This window comes from Herpailurus yagouaroundi, unplaced genomic scaffold (genome assembly GCF_014898765.1).
Source record: "Herpailurus yagouaroundi ecotype Mexico unplaced genomic scaffold, PumYag 217, whole genome shotgun sequence".
NCBI lineage: Eukaryota > Metazoa > Chordata > Mammalia > Carnivora > Felidae > Herpailurus > Herpailurus yagouaroundi.
Window position 1 is genome coordinate 5,958,343 of NW_024412448.1, and position 5,875 is coordinate 5,964,217.

Sequence of the window (5,875 nt, forward strand, 5' to 3'; positions counted from 1 at the left end):
AGGCGCGGCGCGGATGCTCGGCGGGGTGGGGCGGAGCCGGGACCCTCGGCCGAGTCGGCGCTCCCGCCCCTCGCCCCTTCCCCTCCGGGCCTCGGGCGGCCGCCACCGAAGGGCTCCGGGGAACCAGCCGCGCCCCCACCGCGCCCTCGGACCGGCCCCCCCCGTGCGCCCCCTGCGTTGGGCGGCCCTGGGGCGGGGGGCAGTGCTGGGCTCTGTCCCGGAGGCGGGTGCGCGGGGCGGCCGAGCGGGGTCGCGGGTGCGAAGAGCTCGGTCCACGGCGGCGGGCGGTATTTGGTGGGGCTGCCGCCGGCCCGGGCCCCCTCCCGAGGGCGCGGGGAGCACGTGCGCTCTGGCCGCTGCGCTGGGCGGTGGTGGTGGTGGTGGTGGTGCCGTGGCCCCGCGGGCCTCTGTCTCACCTCCTCCCGCCTCTCCCTGCGCCCCAACACTCGCCTCGCCGTCTGGCACCCGCCCTCGGTCGACGACTCCCAGGCCAGGCCCGGGGCAGAAAGGTGGGGAGCCCGTTCTGAGAATCAGGCTGGACTCCCCTGTTCGCCTCTACCGCCTCCCAGACCTCTACCCCCTGGGAAAACCAGCGGGGCCTCAGTCTATTTATCTGAAAGGTGGGTTGACAACATGCCTGCCTGGATGCTGGACCAGGCCAGTGGACGGCAGGCTGTGAGTGGAAGAGAAGCAGTCAGGTCACGGTCACTGGGGGGTGCCTGACCTCTAGATGAGGGACAAAGGGGCAGCCCGGAGGCCAGAGTGCTTTTCCATCCCAGAGGCCCTGAGCTGCACGTCCAGAAGTGCACACTGGGTGTGAGAGGGAGACAGACACAGGAGCGTGCCCTCGAGGTTGGACCGGGCCTCTGTGGGTGGGCCGTGACCGAGGAGTTGTTCCCACGGCAGGAGGCCCGCCCCCAGAAGGGGCACAGGTGGGGTGGAACCTTCCTGCCCAGAGGCCTGTGGTGTGGACAGGACCTGGGGTGAGCAATGGGAGGCCTGGCCCCAGGGCAAGCTCTCTAATGACTCGGTGTGACCTTGGGCAGGGCCTGGTACCCAGGAGGCAACCTGGCTCGGACTCCAGCTGCAGCCTCGGTCTGGAGGGGCAGCAACAAAAGGGGGTCTGTGCTCTTCAGGACAGTGGCCAGGGAGTGTGTGTAAAGGGGGTGGGGGGCGGGGGGGCTGTGCTGTCTTCTGTGCCAGGCCCCTTTGCTCTAGGGTGGGTCCAGCAGTGACCTGGCCGGTGCCACTCTGAGGTTAGGAGTCCAGCAGGGTGCCCCAAGGGCCCAGGGCTGGAAGACTGTCTCACAGAGCAATCAATCCATCCGAGGCACCTCTGGGTCAGGCCTCAGGTGCGCTGGGCCAGGACAAGCGTGGGACAGGAGTGGAGAGGCCTGAGGATCCTCACCGTGCCGCCCCGGCAAGGACAGACCTCCCGGCCTCAGTCCCCATCTGTGAAATGGGCGGGGTGGGGTGGCCTTCAGGGAGAGTTCTCAGTCCACTTTCACAGCCGGTCACAGCGCCCACATGGCCCGGCCCCTGCCGAGGCAAACCGAAGCCGGTCCCGCCCCGGGGGGAGCCGCGGGAGGGGCCACAGGATCTCCTTCCGCGCCGGCGCTCACTAGCGCCCTGTGCCGTTCTGGGGTTCCCTGACCCCAGCGGCCCGGGCGCTGGCCTATACGGTAGCAGACGGGGAGAGCGCCTACTCCAGGCAATACGGCGGCGGCTCCTCCCTTGGCGTGGTCACGTCCCCCACGTCCCTCGGCCCAGCGAGAGAGCGGGGTGGCAAGGCGGAGCTTGCTCCCTTCCCACACCCCTCCCTGTCTCTACCCTGCTGGTGACCGCCCAGCCCCACCAAGGTCGGCCCGACCCCCACCTGCCACCAGGCCCAATAGGGTGGCGATGGGAGGGGCCCCTCCTGGTTACTGAGGTTGGCCGTGCAGAGCCCTTCTTGGCCTTAGCCTTAAAACACTAGCTTTGGGGGGCGGGGTGGGGGTGGGGGCTACAGGGAGTCGAGCAGTGGGACAAGATGGCCATGTGATGGGCAGGCTGGGCAGGGTTCAGGACTAGAGGGGGTTGCTTTGAGCCTGCTCCAGCCACCACTCTGAGCCCTCCAGACCAGGGGGCTCTGACAGGGTGAGCCCAAAACCATACACAGGACCACAGCCCACAGCCCCCTCCTTGTCACATGAGGCATGATGTTGGAGAGGGGCTGGCCCCAGGGCAGGGTGTTTTCACACCACTGGCCTCTGCAAGATGTGAGAGCTTTGGCAGTGCCTGGGGGACTTCGTGATCAGTGGATGTGGTGTGGAGGGCCCAGGCTGGCTTAGCACGCTTGGGTCATGCCTGGGGCAGACCTTCACCCAATGCTCAGGGCCCATCTCCCCAGAAAAAGCCCCAGACACCTCCCTCCAGTCCACAGCTCTGCCCACAGGTGGGGGCAGGGCGGAGGTGGGCATCTGGGGTCCTGTGTCAGCCCTGGGAAGTGGACAAGCACCCAGACCAGTGTTGCTTTCTGAGCGCTGGGTGGATGGAGGCATCCGGATGTGATGTTACCTATTTGCACAACAGGGACAGCGGGGAAAGGAAGCTAGGGAGCCTGGGAGGCTCTCCCTCCTCCTGAAGGTATGGCACTCTTCTGTCAACCACCCCCTATGCTTCAGGGACCTTGGGGCTCAACTGAAGCCAGGTGCAAGCCACAACGGGACTGTTTCTTTGGTGCCCAGGCGCGTGTCCCAGGCGTCCTGGTGCAGGAAGAGCCCAGGACGGAATGCAATTGCTCCTCTCCTGCCCCGCCCGCCTGGAGCTGGTCTTTGAGGACTGGAAGTCTGGCTAGTTAACTAGCCAATCTCCCCAGAAGGCGAACCTACAGGCTCTAGCGTTGGAGGCCACCACAGCGAACCTCAGGGACACGGCCTGCCCTGGAAGCGCACGGGCCAGAGACCCAGGATCCAAGGTGGGTGAGAGAACCACCTACAGAAGCCTAATGGGGAGTGTGGCCGGGCGCACTGGGGACGGCAGCGGGTCTGCAGGCTGGAGTGGAGCAGCAGAAGGGGTTCTGGAAGTGGGAGAAGCTGAGATGTGGGGGTGGTCAAGGCCAGGCTGTTTGTGTGTGTCTGCCCCAGCCCTCCAGGTGGAGGTGCCCAGGTGAGTACAGGCGGAGAAGGGGGTGATGCTGGAGCACACACCTGGCAGGAGACCAGGCTGGCTCAGGGGCTGGGGTCTGGAGTCCTGACCCACTGGGATGCCGGCCAGCCAGTGGACCCCTGCGGGAGAAGCTGGCAGGAGGCCTGAATTTGGGAGCTCAGATGTGTGGTCTACGGGGACGGGCTGTTCAAGCGACCCCCGTGCATACTCTTCTCTGGGCCTTCCTCTGCTCAGCTCCCAGCCGCCTGGAGCTGTGGGACCTTTTCGGGAATTGGGGGGGCAGCTCCTGAAGCCTCACCTGACCCAGGAGCGGACACACATGCCCCACCGGGGAGATCAGCTTTCTGAGGTCCAGAGGGCGGGTTATTTCTGGGCCGGGGACGTGGTTCACATGCTTCCCTGGGAGGGTAAATGTCATCACAAGTCCAGCTGGCTGGTGTGTGCCCACAGATGTGCTGGCACCGCCTCTCCTGGCACACTGCAGTGAGGGTCCCCGACCAGTCCCCCCAAGGGGGCCTCCATTCCAGGCCCTCCTCCCCCCATGGGTTGACAAGACCCATTTTGCTCTTAGAAATCCCAGCCCCTTCTCGACCTGGACGCCCTACTGAGCAAAACCCCTTTGCTCCAAACTGAGGCCCCACCAATTCCCTTCCCTGCTTGCCCACCACCACCGCCCACTGGAAAATTGAGATCTTGCTGAGAAACTTCACTTTGAAGCCTGGCTGATGTGGGCAATGAATAGGGGGTCATTTTAGTGTGGTTGGCACCCTAGGCTGGGGGGTCAGCTGGGAGGAAAGTGAAGTCTCTAGGGGTGGGTGGGAGAGATGGCCATGCTCCCCACGTAAGCCTCCCGTGGCAGCCACTTGGCCCACACAGGTCTTAAAGCGTGCCAAATCCTCCTGGCACCTAAGCCTTGGCACCCCTGCTCCCCTCACCCTCCTGGATGCTAGTTCAGGGGACGCCCCATGTCCCACAGGTGGCCAGCGTCGGTCTCCTGAGGACCAAGGGAACCTCCAGGGAGGGCCCAGCCCTGGCGGGCAGCAGCTCGGCAAAAAAAAAAGGCCATCTAAGGTTGGGGCGCGTGTTCCTCTGGCGAGCGCCAGGCGCGACTAGTACAACCAAGATCTCAGAGGGAGGCCCCGTATTCTGGAACTTTGGGTATACAGACTTGAGCTGCTCCTAGCTTTTGGCGTCAGACATCCCTCTTTGGCCTTTGCATGGCCCACTTGGTCTATTTTTAAAAATCAACGAATGCCCATAAGCCCACAACCCCAAACAAGCCAGGATTCTGGGGATGACCAGCTCCTCTGGGCCCCCGTGACCGCCATCGCTGTCCTTTGTCCTGGGGCTGTTTGTGCTTTCTGCCTTAAACAGTGGCGTTAAATTGTAACACATTCCTAAAGTGCATTTTTTCCGTCTTTTAATTAAGTTCTCCTGCTGCGTGTACCTCAGGGATCTTTTAAGCCAAGGACAGTGATGAATAGCCCGGGCCTGCGGTTTTGGCTGTAGGATGTGTGTGCCCCTCTGGCCGGTCCTCAGCACATGGCTGCAAGGTCTGAGACAGGGTATCCGGTGGGGAGAACCCAGGGCTGGGGCCAGACTTTCCTGGCAGAGGCCGGTCCCAGGTTCCAGGTATGCCTTAGATACGCAAGAGGGCCAGCTGGGGTGCCGTGCAGGCCATGGGCCTGGAGGCTTCCCTGGTCTGGGTGCCCCTGTGCCCCTCTTAGCCTCAGGAACTCCCTGCAGCTCGCTCTTAGGCCCAGGAGGCTTCTGAGCACTCGGGGCAGGGTGGGTGGGCCTAAAGGGCACGGGGTCCAGGAGCCCAGAGAGAAGAAAGGTTCTCTTGGGTCTCCCAGAAGCGGTGCTGGTGGCAGTGAAGCCTGGCCCAGCTGGCAGCCAAGGCAAGCACTGGAGTGGACCTCTGGCCCAGCCCCGGGTGGGGGCCCGGGCCGCGCTCTGCTCCAGTGGGCTGTGTCAGCCCTGTCATCAGCCTGGTGGCCAGCTGGCTCCTGGGGGGTCTGGTCATCCAACAGTGGTGCTCTTGAACAGCAGCTACTGCTGGGAATCACCCGGAAAGCCCTTGAAAAACACCCCCCAACACAGGCCACACCCTTGGGTCAGAGCCTCAGTACCCCCCAGACCACTGAATCAGGATCCCAGGGAGCACCTGTGGCCCGGATGCTGGGGGCAGGGAGAAGGGTTATTCTTCCCACGGCTTCTCCCCCACAACGCTGACCCTGTGCTCACACAGGCCAGGCACAGAGGCCCTTGTCCTCACTCCAAAGTCCTGTCCCAGGTTCCATGTATGCCTCGTACACAGAAATGGGCCCCCCAGGGGGCTCTGCAAGGTCAAGGATGAGGTTGGAAAGGGGATGGTGTGGAGCCAGGTGGCTGACACAGGGGCTGTGAGATCTGGTCGGGACACTCCTGGGCATCAGTATAGGTGGGGCATTTACACCACGCAACTGGCAAACTCCCCCTTGGGGCTTCTGTCCTCCAGAGCTAGTCTTTGGCCGCTGGCAGGAGAGGAGAGGGCTGCGGTCCGGGCAGCACCTGCACTGAGGAGACGCTCTCCTGGGACCAGCCTCTGTCTGGTGAGCTGGGGCGGCCCCCCCCGCCCGAAGGCACCAGCCTCATCCCTGGCATCAGGTGGAGGCGGGGGGCTTCAGTTGGACGTCTGGCCCCGGCACTCCCAGTTCCTGTGCCTCAATGGGGCTAAGCTCTGGGC

At 64.1% G+C, this 5,875-nt stretch overlaps 1 protein-coding gene across 2 annotated transcripts in view; it reads left to right on the plus strand.

The window, feature by feature from the left end:
- The first annotated feature begins 2,020 nt into the window (after nt 1–2,020).
- The window catches only part of SLC16A3 (solute carrier family 16 member 3), a 7,705-nt gene continuing 3,850 nt past the window's right edge, over nt 2,021–5,875 (plus strand). The window contains exons 1-3 of one of the 2 annotated variants that reach the window (XM_040456730.1): nt 2,021–2,625; nt 2,727–2,956; nt 5,648–5,741. The gene's annotated coding sequence lies outside the window, so the exon portion shown is untranslated. Of the gene's footprint in view, nt 2,957–5,647; nt 5,742–5,875 lie in introns of both variants that reach the window. The other variant, XM_040456731.1, reaches the window with a different exon arrangement.